Source organism: Sitophilus oryzae, unplaced genomic scaffold (genome assembly GCF_002938485.1).
Source record: "Sitophilus oryzae breed Bouriz unplaced genomic scaffold, Soryzae_2.0 scaffold_1393_pilon_pilon, whole genome shotgun sequence".
Classification (NCBI taxonomy): domain Eukaryota; kingdom Metazoa; phylum Arthropoda; class Insecta; order Coleoptera; family Curculionidae; genus Sitophilus; species Sitophilus oryzae.
The window spans coordinates 3,846,192-3,862,686 of NW_022146052.1; the positions used below are offsets into that span (position 1 = coordinate 3,846,192).

At 31.9% G+C, this 16,495-nt stretch overlaps 1 protein-coding gene across 1 annotated transcript in view; it reads right to left on the minus strand.

Moving 5' to 3' along the window:
• The window catches only part of LOC115875664 (optomotor-blind protein), a 300,116-nt gene that overhangs the window by 216,616 nt on the left and 67,005 nt on the right, over positions 1-16,495 (minus strand). The window contains exon 2 of the mRNA XM_030891190.1: positions 9,486-9,773. The gene's annotated coding sequence lies outside the window, so the exon portion shown is untranslated. The remainder of the gene's footprint in view (positions 1-9,485; positions 9,774-16,495) is intronic.

A 16,495-nucleotide genomic window follows, 5' to 3' on the forward strand; every position in this document is an offset into this window, starting at 1 on the left:
GTACTTCTGGTTATAAAAAATATATTTAGCCAGGGACGGTTCAGGCATTATTTTATTAAAAAAAAATAAGTATTTTGTATGCAATTTTATTAAGTTACTAGCGTGTACCAGCGACTTCGTTCGCGTCGAATTAATCATTTGTAATGGTGATGATAAAACCAAGCAAGAATTTCCATTAACATACAAACTGGATAAAATTTTCTCACATTTATGTCAGCATGAGAAAAACAATATGGCGATATTATTATATAACTTGGTAATATTTGAGGGGTAGTTTCATCTCGTTGGAATTTGACTTTCGAAAAATCCGTTTGCCAAAAATAAGATTTTTACGTCAAGCAGTTTAAGCAGAATCGTGGTTAAGAAATTACCCAACTTTTTGGAACAACCTGTATGATTTTTAAAAAAAAATCAAAATATGTTAAAAAAACAAATTAGTTATTTTTGTCCAAGCGTTTTCCCGAAAGAATAACTGTTTTTTAAATAACAAATATTGTAATATTTGAGGGGCGTTTTCACCCTCTTGGAATTTGAGATTCGAGAAACCCCTCCTTATCGAACCTCTACACCCCGTTTACCAAAAATCAGCTTTAAACGTCAAGCAGTTTAAGCAGAATCGTGATTACTCAATGGTCATATTTTATGAAACACCCTGTATAAATTTATAAAAAATCTTAAAATATGTAAAACAACAAAATAAAATATACGTGTTTAAGAGTTTTTCCGAAAAACTCACCGGTTTTTAAATAAAAAATATTTTAATATTTGAGGGATAGTTTCACCCCCTTATAGAATTCGAGTTTCGAAAAATCCCTTCTTATCGAACCTCTACGCCCTAAAGTCAATCAGTTTTCCAAAAATCAGCTTTTTACGTCAAGCGCTTTAAGTAGGATCGTGATTAATCAATGACCAAATTTTTCGAAACACGCTGTATACACTTTTTAAAAATCTTAAAATATGTAAAAAAACAAAATAAAATATACGTGTTTAAGAAATATTTGAGGGGTGGAACTGGAATTTCGAAAAATCCTTTCTTATCGAACCTCTACACCCTAGAATCAACCTGTATGCCAAAATTGAGATTCTTACGTTGAGTGGTTTGAGCAGGATCGTGATTAATCAGTATGTCAGTCACTTAAAATGTGCCACGACTTTATCACCGACCCCTGTATACTTATATTTATTACCCGCTAATAGATATTTATAAACCCTATAACTTTTATATTTAACTTTTTGCGGTACCTCTTATATTTTACCGAATAATCGACCGTTCCCATACATATCAGCGACCCTGTATAGTCCCAGTAAGAAAAATCAAAATACGGACCATCGAAAGACCTTGTGTGTGGCAACAGCATCAAAAAGATCCAAGTTTGCCCGCTCTTTTATTGTTAATGATACGGTTGATTTATTTCAAAGATGGATCATGTCATAAAACTCAGAGAGAGTGTTTGGCAAAGTTAAAAGCTCTGGAAATAAAAGAAAATTTCGCCGATACTGAATCGAATGCCTTAATGGCCGAAACTGGGACCAGTTTAATTAAATTTCCCTGTCGGTATGAAGATTATAACCTCTTTTCGAGTCTTTTAGCTTTATATCGAGATATGGAACTGGGTCAATATACAGGGAGTTCATTTATCAGTTCATTTTCGTACATTTCCTAATAAATACGGTCTTCATGAAAGCTGATCAAAAAACGGAAAGGATAAGGATATTTACCATACAAAGTTGAAATTTGTAATAAAACTTCTGTTTTTACTAATACTAAGTATTATGTTTTAAAAATACCATGTAAATGCGATAAATTTTATATTGATGAAACATCTAGACCATTAAATGTTCGAATTAAAGAACATAAAGATTATTTAAGAAAGGGAGATTTTCACAAATCTAAGATTTGTCAGCATTCGTGGGACACAGGACACAGAATAGATTTTAATAACGCCAAAATTATAATGAGAGAAGCGATAGCCTCTAAAAGAAAAAGAAAAGAGGCTTTTTAATACAATCTAATAACAATAAATGTATTGCTCATGCATCTGTAGATGTTAGTAATGTATGACAATCGCTTCTTTGATTTTAAAGAACATAAATAAACATACGTAAAAATTAAAAACAAATTAAAAATAATCATACAGAAAGTTTGAAGCTGTAGTGTAACAACCCAAATTCGTCAACAAAGTTGAAGAGGTAATATTTTGGCCAACTGTATAACAAGAAATTTAAATGAAAGAAAGGAACCTACGTTGTGTTAAATATTTTTTTATTGTGATTACCTCGGATGCGCCTCGACAAAGCAATATTTTGGGAAATTTGAGGAGAATAGGTTATGTAAATAAAACGCTAAATTTGTAAATAGCCCTACTTATTTTATTAAATGAAATGAAAGGAGTGCCGTACTCTGCCTGGAATTCACATGTAAAAGAGCACGGCAGAGAAAACCATAATCACTATTCCAGAGAATCTAACTATGCTGTCGTGAACTTAATAATAAAAGAGAAATAATAATATAGAAACTGTCCTCATACCTAGGTTTATAGTTTAATACATTCAAAACATGCCACATTTATATCGTTCAAAACTGAAGAGTTTTTTGTCAGTTTAACGGGTCCCCACCCGTAGGTACGAAGTCCCTTGTTGCGGAATCGACGCTAAAGTTGAAGGTTTGGTGCCAATATCTTATAATTTAATAAATTGTAAGTTATTCTATGAATTATTTTATTTATTGTTTTTGTTTGCCCTTTTGCGAGCTAAGATATTCGCCCATGCAAGGTCGAAAATTGTTAGTACACTCAACAAGGCTCTTATTCTCACAAACCACAAACATCGACACGAAGGAACAGTAAACCATTTTATTTAGATTACTTTTAAACTGAAATTATTTACAGCATAAATAGATTCCATTAAATGCATACACATGTTATATATTGTCTTTGTCAGATCAAATGAATGAGGAATAACTTTAGAAAAGAATTACAACAAGAAAACAAAATAATATGATTTAGTTAACATTAGTTAAATAATGAGAAAACATTTACTTTACCTTTAATAACATTCTTTGTCACAGAACTCAAGAACCAAAATAATATCAATGCGTCTCGAATGGTAGTCTAAAAGCTATTATCTAACAAATATCACCTCTGTTCGGCGCCTGATTTCCCTCTCCCTAGTTTGTCAATAATATTTTAAAAATCAATAATTTCGTTTATGTATACAGAGTGTATCAAAAATGAATGTTTTGAATTTAAATAAATATGTCTATTTTTAAATAGGCGGTTCATCTCAAAGCTTTTTGGTTTTACCTTATTAAGTAATTGTTATTTTTGAAGTTTAACTTGATATAATGTCATTTTAACAGAACGTCAACGGTTTCTGTAAACGAATCTGTTTTAAAAAACCTAAAGTGTTCTCGAATAGTTACATTTAAATAGTTTAAATAGTTTTTCTCTTTGTCTTAAAAAATATATTTTTTTGCATCCGACGACGGAAAGAGATAAACTTTCCGAAATGTTAAGCATTTTTTGTCCGTTAGGCAAATTTGATTATTGGTAGACCACTGCTGACAATTAGTCTCCGTTGGATTAATGCAGCAGAGTTTACAAAAAATAACTATTTTATTTTGTAGATTTACTTGCAGTGGCAAAATACCCATATAGGACTTTTTGGAGAGATGAATCCGCCACATAGGTATAGATATTTTTTATTATGTTATAGATTATAAAAAAAATTAAGTATATCTTAGTCCCACTTTTCTTGCTAAAAAGTATTTATATACAGAATGTTCCTTCATTTCTTGGAAGTGACAATTCGTCGAAAGCTGAGAGGAAGCTACTTCGGGATCGTTACGGTATGTATCGCTAACCGTTCTCTTTCTGCTATGCTTTTTTGCATCGCAGGAAAAAAACCTGGCGCCAGTATTTTCGGTCTCCCTTTTTGACAGTTCCTGCCGACAACTATGCAACAGACCATACGTAAAAACAGAGACGAAATGAAATATCTTTTATTTGGGATGCGATAGACAAAATCCACAATGTTACCTCTATTTAGAGTACCTAGATATATTGTATTGCTTCTTTCAGAACCTCGAAATTAGTGGAATAAATTAGTGTTTTCTCAGTGTTTTTAGTCGGTAGCAAGTCTGAGAAATAAATATAATAAATTTCTTTGAGTGTGTCTTAGACCGTTGGAGGACTCCCATTCCAGGTTACGGATGAAGTCTTCCGGATTCTTGAGTTTTAGTACAGTCAATCTGGCGCTTTAACTCCCATCAAATTACCCCCGCTCTCATACTTTGCCAGTCGTAAGTTAGTTTAGTCCTACCACTATGGGATAGAATTCAGTTATTTTGGCCATGAAAGGATAAAATACCAAACATGGGTTTAGGATGTTTTTTTTTCCAAACCAGTTTGGTTTAAACCATTATATTTAAGAGAAACTTAAGTTAAATTTTAGTGAAAAAAATCTCATGTCATTTTTTTATTTTTTTTTTGTTTAAACGAAAATAAAAATTGTTATTGCAAGTTCTAGACAATTTTTCAAAATTGAATATGATTTAAACATGTGTCCAGAAAATAACATATTATTATTTTTTTTTTCAGTAAAATACAATGTCAATTAATGAAATTTATTTACATTTACAAAGAAATAAATGGAAATCGAACAAAGTGGATAATGCAGATATGTGAAAGTTGTGAAAATACATTTTTTATCTAAATCTAAGAACTATCATTGTTATGACTAAATACTTAACATTTCTGTATCAAGTTCAATGTTATTTAAGCCTAGATCCTCAAGAAAAGTGTCTAGATTACCACGGTCTTCGGCATCATCATTGTCTTCTGTATGAGGATGATGATCTTGATTGTATGACTCTAGAAGATTTCTTACTTCAGAAGACAACGTTGTTTTAATTTGGATTTTCGTGATCCGACAGATAAACTTGCAATTAATGGGTCAGATGTATCCATAGCTCTATTGAAAACGTCCGTGAGAGTGTTGGTCCTGCTGTTTCTTCGTGCACGGTTTTCCCGATTTTCTGCACACGTTTTTATTTAAAATATACCTTTATTTGCATATTTGCAAGAAAAAGTTGTTTTTCTGATTGAACCTAACAGTTGCGCCCCCTGGCGGCCATTTTTCGAACTTGAACATAATTTCCAGCGATTTCCCTTGGCCGATTTGCCTAATAAATTTTTTTATTCCGAGTCAAAAAGATTAACGGTTACTGAGTTATGGCCGAGGTCCGTTCTTAGTTGACCACCCGGTACTCTTACGACTTGTGCTATAATTACGCATAAAATGTATTTATGCAAGCTCACGCAAAAATTAAGTACGTCCTATTTTAGCTGGTATTCCAATGCACTGTGAAATATTATTCCGATATGAATCAATTGCAATCATTTTTTTGTAGTTCCAACGGAAAAGAAGTAATGAATAATTTAAGTAACCTTGCTTAACATTTTTGGCAATAAATGCGTAGAAAATAATTTTTTTAACTGAGTATTATATATTTTTCTTATTACTTACCATGAGTATTCGTCTCCATCATCACAAAAAAACATTGCTCGAAATCTAATTCGCCACATTCACCAAATTAAATTTATACTAAATTGACGCGATAAAGAAACAATCATTTTCTTTGACACGCAGCTTACTTTGCGTTGCCGCCACGCAGGACCTACTTAGTGTTTTGATCTTTTTTGTTATCCACATCATGAAATAGAGATTTTTCAATGTTTACGTAATATTTTGAGGATTAAAACAGAAATGTAAAAATTTATCATTTTGGCCAAAATTAATTGATTTTATCCCAAAGCGGTTCAGCCAGAAAATCGAACCCAAAATTTATTTGAGTTTTCCAAAAACGGTAGGGTGGGGGGATAGGAATTTTCAAATTTAAGCTTTCCCAATATAATAGGAGTCTAGACCTTTTTCGATGCCAGATTGACTGTAGGTACTATTTCTCTTTAAGTAGGTTTCTACTTGGGAAAGCAGAACGGTTCTGATCCAGTGAGTTGAGCGTTCCTTTTCTAGCTAGATCGTGTGCTTTATCATTGCCTTCCATCAGTTGATGGGTTGGCATCCACAGCAGGACTCTATTTTCTTCGCCTAATTTGTTCAGATTCTCTAGGCATTCTTTAACCAACTTCGAACTGATGGTTACCAAATTGATTGCTTTTAATACTGCTTGACTATTTCTTGTTTTCGATAGTTCCTTTCTAAAATAATTTATCTATTATCTCTAATAACTTATTATAAACTTTAGCTTGAACAACTACTAAGTTCCAACGTAATTTTTATAAATTGTTACCTTTTAGCATTCTAACTCCACTTCATTACAAAACTTTTGAACCGTTATCAATATTATTAAAGTGTTAGCTTGAAACAGACCGAAATTATCTAGAAAAATTGTATCTTCGTGCTCACAATCAATCAAATATTAATTAAACAAATAAAAACAATACTGTCGTCTCCCTTCATTCTGTTCCTTAGTAGAGCTAGATCCAGCAAATTGAGGGTTTTAAATATTAAACGGCCAAGAAAAAAGTAGCAAAGCCTATAATTTCGATTCGTTTTAAACGCCACCTTGAAATCGACACGGAGGGAAAAACTACGGACGTAAAAAAGGACACGAAAAAAAAACAATTTACCGCTAATTTACCGATTTTCACCGCCTAGATGTCGCCGCTGTATAATTTCGGTTTCGGCTTCTAGTAAATAGGGAGTTTTGTCGTTTTTAACGTTAACGTATGAGACACAAATTATTTGGTTTGCTTCTTTTTATTCACTTCAGTATACCTTCCATTTCCATTCCATATCCCGTTCCGTATTTTTTATTGTATTCAATTTTTATTGTACAATTTATATCATTAAGAAAGTTTTATTTTAAAAATTTGTAACTTTAGAAAAATATAATAGATTTAATTAAGAGGTGAAAGAATAAATAAATATCAGCAAAATGTTAACAGAGCTGGTACAAATTGAAGAACTTGCAATAAAAAAAAATAGGTTAGCGTTATATTTAATGTTTCTGTATCGTAATCATTTTTCTATGCGAAAACTGACTGGTGAGATGTAACGCTCAACAGCCAAATGTAAAACAAATTGTATGTCATTAAATTTTTGCGCTCTATGCTCCTAAATTGGTAACAAATGACAATAATGAAGAGGAGGCGGAGCTATAATATCGTGCTGACATACGGGAAGTGCACCGTTCGTTTTTTTTACAGTGACACAAGTGATGTGAATAACGCTAGAAACAAACATGCATAAGCAGGAAAAGTCATTCATATAAATTTAGGGTTTTAGACAATGAGATTATGTACCTACTTCTTGAAAAATATTTCTGTTTTTTTTTTTGAAAAAAATCTACAAAATAAAAAAGTATTTTTTTAAGATTGGTGAAATATCAAGAGTTCAACGGTTTATAACCAGGGTTGGAAAAAATCATGATTTTTTCAAAAAAACCAAAAAAATCAGATTTATTTGATTTAAATCAGATTTTTTTGATTTTAATTCAAAACAATATTTAAATCGGATTTCCAAATGACTAGGACTTATTTCCAATTAAAGTCCTATCCTAAATGGCTAAATCTATACCCCGATACCGATAACATTAGCAATTCTACGGGGCGTGTCATCGGTCACCAATATATTCCGCAAAAAAAGTCGTTCGCTTCAGATCAAAAGGATTTTTTTTTCAAACGTCTCAAAAGTATTAATTTTTGTAATTTTAACGCCTAGACATAAAAGTAAAGCACTGTTACGTCTAAGTACAAAAGTAAAAATATATATTATTAAACTGATATTAAGTGTCAAATTCAACGAGTGTACAAATTGTTGCTCGATTACTGTTTACATTATTTGCAATGTTTGAAATTGATTAAAAAAATATTTGTAATGTTTAAAAAAATAGTATGTTCTATTCGGATTAAAAATGTACTTTTTATGCCTCCCTGTAACGTCGGAATAGCTTTACGATGGTCCTTCAAAGGTACAGCATCGTCAAAAAAAGTATAATTTTTACTCCTAATAAAACAATACACTACATTATTGTTCGGAAATAGTCTTTAAGTCGAGAATAAAATTAGTATGTTTTATCAAATGTCAAAGTGTAAAGGACTTACTGCAGCTCAAAATGTCGGTAGGAATTTGGAAACATACAACCGTTTCAAAAAAAATATAAAACAACATATTTTCTGACAACGATTGTAAATTCTCGGGAATGAAGATAGAGTTTCTATATAAGAAGAACCTAGTTCTGCATTAGACTTTGCGAATGATATGTATTCGAACTTTCGAACAGCGAATTTTTGTCACTTATACATAAATTTTAAAATGCCTGCATTTAGCGGTCTAATGAATTCACACGAAATTAATTCAAAAATCGGTCCAACAATTAAATTGATGAATAGTTATTTTTATATAGTTTTATAACGTTTATATAATATATTACATATTATTAATAACGTTTGCATATATTACAGATATTTATTATCTGTTATATCTGTTATAGAAATATTTTTACAGTTTTCTAGGACACATTTTTATATCTTTTACAATTATTTTTTGATTTATTATAAAGTTTCAATAAAATATTTTTTTTTCATTTAAATCACATGATTAAAATTAAAAAAATCACTTGATTTAAATCATGCCAACCCTGTTTATAACTGAGGTATCTGCTAAAAAAAATAAAGTGTTCTGAACATTTCTATTTAGATATTTTAAATATATTTTTTTCTTTGTTCTTTGTGGTTTTTTACCTTCCTTACCTCCTGTGACGTTAAAAAGCATTTTTTGTTGGTTAGGCAAATTTGTTTGTTGTTGGAAAAATACCACTGACCAGCTGGTTTCCGTTGAGATTCAACTAGCAGTGGTGTTAACAAAAAATAACTAACTTTTTTAAGGTAAATACTATTTAATGATATACAGGGCGGTCCGAACTGTATTCCGGAAACTTTGGCAGCATATTCTGCAGATAAAAATAAGTAAAAAATTCGTATAAATGTATGTCCTAAAATGCTTAGTTTCTGAAATACAGGGTATAGAAGTTTCATTTTTATTTCGATTTTTTCCAAATAATTTCTGAAGTAACGTCAATATTTGGATGAAAATGGGTGTTTGGGAGATTTTTGGCATGAGAAATTTGATCTTGATATCAATATGACTCCTATTTGTGGGCAGCGCCACCTAAATGTGTTTTAACTGTTTTGAAGAGTAATAACATTTCGTTCGTACCTGTATAAAACTACTGAGTGAAAAAATATGAATTAACGTGATTTTTTACGTAAAAAATGTCTCTTGGCAAAAATCGCTACGAGCAACCGTTCTCAAGATATTTAGAATGAAAATAGTCACAATAAAAAGTAGTCATAGTCAATTTCCAGAATACAGTTCGGACCACCTTGTATAGTGTTTTTACTTTTATACAGAATTTTTTCAAAAATGCCAATTCTGATGTTAGGTTACCAAGCTAAGCTTACCTCATCACCCAAAATCCCCATTAGTTATTATAAAGGTGATTTCGTTTAATGCGACCCCTAACTTTCCTTTCTTTTTTCTCCATGTTTCTTTTTATTTTCCTTGCCATTCGACCAGATCGTTTCAGAAAATTGCTGGAGGGTCGCGTTGTAGCCTCCGTCATGCCGATGTCCGTTTTCCTTTGTTCATTTCCTTCGTACATTTTCCCTGGCCGTCTTTTATCTTGTGATTAAGCCGCACGGGGCTGTTCCAATTTCCCTCGACGTTTGCCCTTTCGGTCAGTGATGTTGCTGAAAAGAAGAGAAAAATATTTTTTTTATCTCAATTTATAGATGGAGTGAATTAAAGTTATGTCTTGTCTATCTAATTACATTTTGATATGCAGGGTAATATCGGTAGAACTCGATTTGATATCGGTAGAACTCGATAAAAAAAACATATTCTCTCTTTACCGTTTTTCAAATCAGTTCAAAACAACCCAGTTATTTTACTTTGAAAATTTTTGAGAACTGATGAATCTTCTCTGGGTTTTCTTTCTTGTAAATTTAATATACTAGCTACGGTGCCATATTATTAAGAAATTATATTTTGTAACTAATAACTAAAAAAACATCGAATTTTTTTAGAAAAAATTCAAATTTTCAAAAACAAATTTCGCGAAAAAAAAATTCAATCATGTTTCTGGGGTCGAAATATACTACCCTTAAGAATATCTGCACTTATTTAACTCACCCTGTATAATTACTAGGGTATGTATTGTAGTTTGTAGTATAACAACCCATGTTCGTTCAACAAAGATGAAAAGGTAATATTTTGGTCAACTGTATAAAAAAACAATTTAAATGAAATAAAGGAACCTTATTGTTGTGTTAAAAATATTTTTTATTGTGATTACCTTGGATGCGCTCGACAGAAGCAATATTTTGTGATATTTGAGTAGAATAGGTTATGTAAATCAAACGCTAAATTTGTAAATAACCGTACTTATTTTATTAAATGAAATGAAAGGAGTGCCGTACTCTGCCTGGAATTCACAAGTAAAAGAGCACGGCAGAGAAAACCTTGATCACTATTCCGAAGAATCCAACTATGCTGTTCTGAACTTTAATAAAAGAAAAATGATTACAATACAAAAACTGTCCCCATATCAAGGTTTGAACCTGAAGAGGTGTTGTTAGTTACCCACCTGCAAGTACTGAGGTCCCTGGATTCGGGAGGCTACTCAGCTAGAGTTGATATGGTTGGTGTCAATATCCGTTACGATCCGACTCCGAGTTATACCATTCTTTGGTTTTGAAGGAAAAGCTTTAGCACAGAATATTACAACAGAGAAATAAGCTATATGCTTTAGTTAACACTATTTAAATAATGACAAAACAATTACTTTACCTTTAATAATATTCTTTGTCACAAAACTTACGAACTAAAATAACACCAATGCGTCACGAACGGTAGTCTAAAAACTATTACTTAACCTCTACTATCGCTGTTATTTGTCTGATTTCCCTCTCTCTAGTTTGCGAATAATATGTAAAAATCAATAATTTTATTTATGTATACAGAGTGTCTTAAAAATGAATGTTTTGAATTTGAAGAAACATGTTAATTTTTAAATAGGCGGTTCTTCTCAATATATTGCTTTTTAAAATTACTCTACTCAAAAAAATCTTGAAACAGTCACCAAACCAACTTACTGACTCAAACGATATGAACCCATGCTTTTAGCAATAGATAAAACTAATTTCATAGGACTGTAGAAATATTTATTTAAAAAATCTCACCGGAAGATACCCATTTTACTATTCTACCTGATGTTCTATTAACTTAAAAAATTAACACCCTCTAGTATTATTTCCTTCGAAATCTCAAAAATAATATTTTAATGACATATGTTTACAGTTTGTTCCTTTGACCATGAAAAGGAATATAAAAATATTATATACGTGCTGTGAGTTATCGTCAACTGCAGTGTCAATAGGATGCTAATTTATGTATCTCTGTACATTTTCTGTGTTATATATGGCTGAAAATATTTATGATACCGTCACTTGGTGTCTATTGTGATTATTTACAATACTTCTTGATGTGGTGGCATTTAAGACCCTATTCAATCTAATGAAAGATAGAATTTATTGTTCGGTTAATACATAAGAATTGATGAATTATTATTTTTATTATATTATACTATTATATTATATACTTTAATACTTTCTATACTTCTTATACTAAATTTATATAAATGAGCATATATATTTGATATCAATTAAACTTTCAGTTACGTAATCGAGGGCGCGATTTTTAAATTCATTGTTGCCAACCATGGTAACATATTTGGCGCCGTACTGACCAACTGGAATTTAAATTACGCGCTGGGGATTCAGGTGGTAGCCCTGTTGTAAAAATGTCAAGTTGCCACATTTATTTATTTATTTCCTGACATTGTCATTCGATTTGACACTTTAGTTTTGTATTAGGAGTTTTTGGTTTTAATAAATAGTGTTGTGATCAAGGGCGTAGATAAGGGGGGTACTGGGGGACAGTACCCCCCCCCTGACGCTTGACGAGATACGAGAATTGAAATAGTCATTGACTATGAAAGGATTTTTTAATTAATATCTCGATATATAAGAACACTTTGTATGCTTTTAATTATGTTGATTTATCGTTTATAATATGTTCGACCTAATTAAAAAGCCACATTCAAAGTACAATTGGCTTGGACAGATTAAGTAGGGTTAACTCTAATCAATATCCATAAAGATATTGAAATAAATGTTGATGCTGTTATTATAGGTTTTCCAAACAGCGTACTAGAAAACTTGATTTTGTTTTGTAGTTTTATTTATAGTTTATAGTTTTTATAGTTTTTTGATAGTTTAGAGTTTTTTATTTATAGTAACTTTCAGTTACGTAATCGAGGGCGCGATTATAGAAAATTCACTGCCAAACGTCGTTGTTTCATTTTTGTTTATGTTATTTACAAATCTATATTTTAATTTAGTTATTAGTTATGTTTTATATCTTTTTGAAGACAAAAAATAAAAATCGTTTAATTGCGACAAAAAATTCCGACGGTATTTTTTGCGATTGTAATCATAGTACCACCAGTTTAGTATACAGTTTTTATTTACGCCCCAGGTTGTGATACTTTTTTTAGCTTGAAAATGTTTACTAGCAGAACTTGCAGTCCAACATTGTTCTTTTTAGAAGCTCTTTTAGTGCGAAGTTTACAAGATAGCTTAATAGCCGCAAAAAACTCATCGCAACTTTATTAGAATATTTTGAACGGAAAATCGGTAGTAATGGCCCTTTATTTTCTCTTAAGTGCTGTTAAGAAGGTGAGTTTTGTTGATGTAAATAATAATTTACCTTTTATATATTTATAATTAATTTATATTTGTTTCCTAAAATATTTTGATTAAAAGAAACTATGTAAAAGAAGGCAACGCTGTGCCGGTCAAGCTTACTCACGTGACTAAAAGTTTATTTGGTATGAACTGATATACCGGGTGTTGGCATCGTCGAGCGGGACATAGGAAATCCCATGTAAATTTTAATGGGGTCAATTATTGACTTCCCTAATTATTTTAGAGAATAATTCTACTTAGGTTTATTGAAGAGCACTAAAACCCACATTCAAAAGAATAACTTTAGATATTTTTGATTAGCCCGTTTACGAGTTATCGCCGATTTCTTTTTAAATATTTCTCCTTTCTTATGGCTCTGTATTTAATTATGAGCACCAGTCAAGGTAAAAGATAACTGTCAAATGAAGTTGTCATTTCAGAAATTTATCTATTTAGTGCTTTATTATTATTATTAAAAACTCATACCTACATCGAAAATATTAGCCATGAATTACACTACCGAAGAAAAAGTATTGATGGTTAAATGGTATTACCAAGGAAATAGTAATCAAAAGGTATCGGATATGTTTGCTGCTCTGTATCCGAATAGACCGATACCTGGAAAATCTACAATCGCAAGGAATATCCAGAGATTTGAGACCAAAGGTACCCTAACAAATAACTGCAGATGTGAAGCAAGGCAGAAACAAAGAGAAGATGCAAGTTTTGAAGACTTGGAAGTTTTATTGTTCATGGAAGAGAACGATGGGAAAAAATGAACCCAATGTTCAAAATTATCGATATTGGAACAAAGAAAACCAACACAGGTTTGTCGAAACAAGGACGCAATATCCACAGAAAGTAAATGTTTGGGGATATTCGGACACAATATTATTAGGCCATTATTTCTTACGCGAAATTTAAATGCAGAATATTATTTGGAACTACTCGAAAATCATATTTTACCTGCTTTACATGATGCCGCTAGGGAAAATCAGGAAGTTTGGTACCAAATGGATGGCTGCCCGGCACATAGTACCCTGGCTGTTAATATTTAGACAATAGTTTTAACGGAAACGTTATTGGTCTAAATCATACAGTAAATTGGCCAGCAAGGTCTCCTGATATTTCGCCAAATGAGTTCTTTCTCTGGGGCAATTTAAAAAACAGGATATACAAGGATACAAAATACCCAGATCTAGACGAGTTAAAAAATGCTATTTCTGCCGAATGCAACAGAATTTCAGTTTACCAACTAGCGAATGTAAGAAGAGAATTTTATGATCGTCTGGGTTATTGTCTATAGCAGTCGATGGAGGAATATTTGAACATCTTCTTAAATCCTAAAGTTCTAACAATTTAATAGTACCTAAATTAATAAGTTATTAAATATTGTAATAATACTATAATTAACCTTGTAATTGATTACTTTATTTTACTTTAATTCATATTAATTTGTATTTATAAATACATCTTTAAGATTTCCGATGTAGGAATGAGTTTTCAATAATAATAAAGCACTAAATAGGTAAATTTCTGAAATGACAACTTCATTTGACAGTTATCTTTTACCTTGACTGGTGCTCATAAGTCTGGTGCTCATAAGGGCCAAGAAAGGAGAAATATTTAAAAAGAAATCGGGCGATAACTCGTGAACGAGCTAATCAAAAATATCTAAAGTTATTCTTTTGAATGTGGGTTGGGTATTTAGTGCTCTTCAATAAACCTAAATAGAATTATTCTCTAAAATAATTAGGGAAGCCAATAATTGACCCCACTAAAATTTACATGGGATTTCCTATGTCCCGACCGACGATGCAACACAGGGTATATAATGTAAATAAATAAATGTATGATAACACTTCTTGTTTAATTTTCAAAGATCTTTCTTCAATTTTCAAAGATCATGTGCTATAATAAGACATTTGTGTACAGGTTTCAGTGCTAATTCCTGCGGAACTAGAGCTACTTCTTCATCTCTTTCTTCAGTTTCATTCTTATGCTTCAATTCTTTGAGTTCTTCTTCAGTGAGTTCAACAATATATAGCTCAAATAGGTCTTTTACGTCTTCCCGATGCAAATCATTAAATTCCTCTTCAGGCAACGACTTCGTCGCATATGTTAATCTACTGAGGTGTTCATTGAGTAGGCAGTGACCTGTTTGTTGTCTTTAATGTTTCTTGGTCGTAGGTCTTGAGAAATTTCGAGTGTCTTAGACCGTTGGAGGATTCCCATTCTATAGCGATCATATTATATTGAGTATCTAAAATTCCGATTTGATTTTGCGAAGGATACAAACAATTTTTTCGTACAAATTCGCGTTGAATATAACGTCCGCATTAAGAGTCTATTATGCTGTACTGTTCAGGTCGCTCTCAGGGGTCGGGAAAAGCGAGCGTGTGACCGAAATAAATATATATTATATTACAGAAATCTGCCTAAAACTTAGCCCGATCCTGTCATGTTAAGCCACACCCAAAATTCCAAACACGCGTACTTTGATTAAGACTTGATTAAGGTTTTCAGAGCTTCAACATTTGCCACAAAAACCATGTAAATTATATGTCAGTCTAATCACAAAACCTCAATCTATTTCCGTATTTTAACGGAATTTTAAATTATGTCTTTATTTTCGAGAAAATTTAGTCTAAACATAAGGAATATTTTGTTGATGTTTGACCATCAAAATCTTAAAGATAAAAAAGTTGTCTAAAAATGTACCACAGTACAGATATAGTATAATCCTTAATCTTTAATATCCTTCTTCATTTATGCAAAAATGCCGAGCCAGTTTTGCATAAAACGTTAAATGCTGAACGCTTATTTTGCTACTTTTTCGGCCTAGTGAAATGGACTCTTAAAAAGAAACGATTTAAAATCGAATCGCATGCTGCTCAGTCGTCCTTCTGGTCGGCTGGAGGCGCCAGGCGCTCCGTCCTCAGACTATCCGATGCCCGCTCGGGTTAATCATGTCGGGGCACGGTTAATTGCCGAAAAACATGTCGCAAAAAGGGGCCGCTTCGGGCTCGAATGCAGATAAGCGGCCTGCCGGGGCTTTTTGAGGCCGCGCCGCACCGGACGGAACCCGTCTTCACGGCTTGTTGCAGAATATAACAGACCTCTGTGAACTGTAGGCGCCGCGCCGCCGTAAGCTCCTGTATAGCGAAGGATTGAGAAATATTTGCACAAACAAATATAGAGTTCCTGAATTAAAACGATGACAAGAAGACGTAAAATGCGTTTTTTATTTAATAAAGAAAAATTACGTTAAAATTATTAGCCAGAAAAAAAACTTCTTGTTGCAGTTCTGCTTCTAAAGATGGTGTCTATTGTCTATTGTACCAGTATATCTACATCAGTGTTGCCAGAAATTTTCCAGCGAATTTTCTCAAAGGAGCCTTAATAAATCTTCATATTCATTCTACTTCACAAAAAATTCCAAATCTTGTGAAAATTCACCAAATTTCGCCTATTTTTTTGAGAAAATTTTTAAAAACTTATTTTTGATAATTTTTGGACACCGATATATTTAATTAAACTTTCTAGACTCTGTAAACTTTCTAGGGTTTCTAAACTTTCTGGACTGTCTAAATTTTTTATTCTTGCTATACTTTCTACACTTTCTACAGTTTTGAAACTTTCTACAATTTCTAAACTTTCTACAC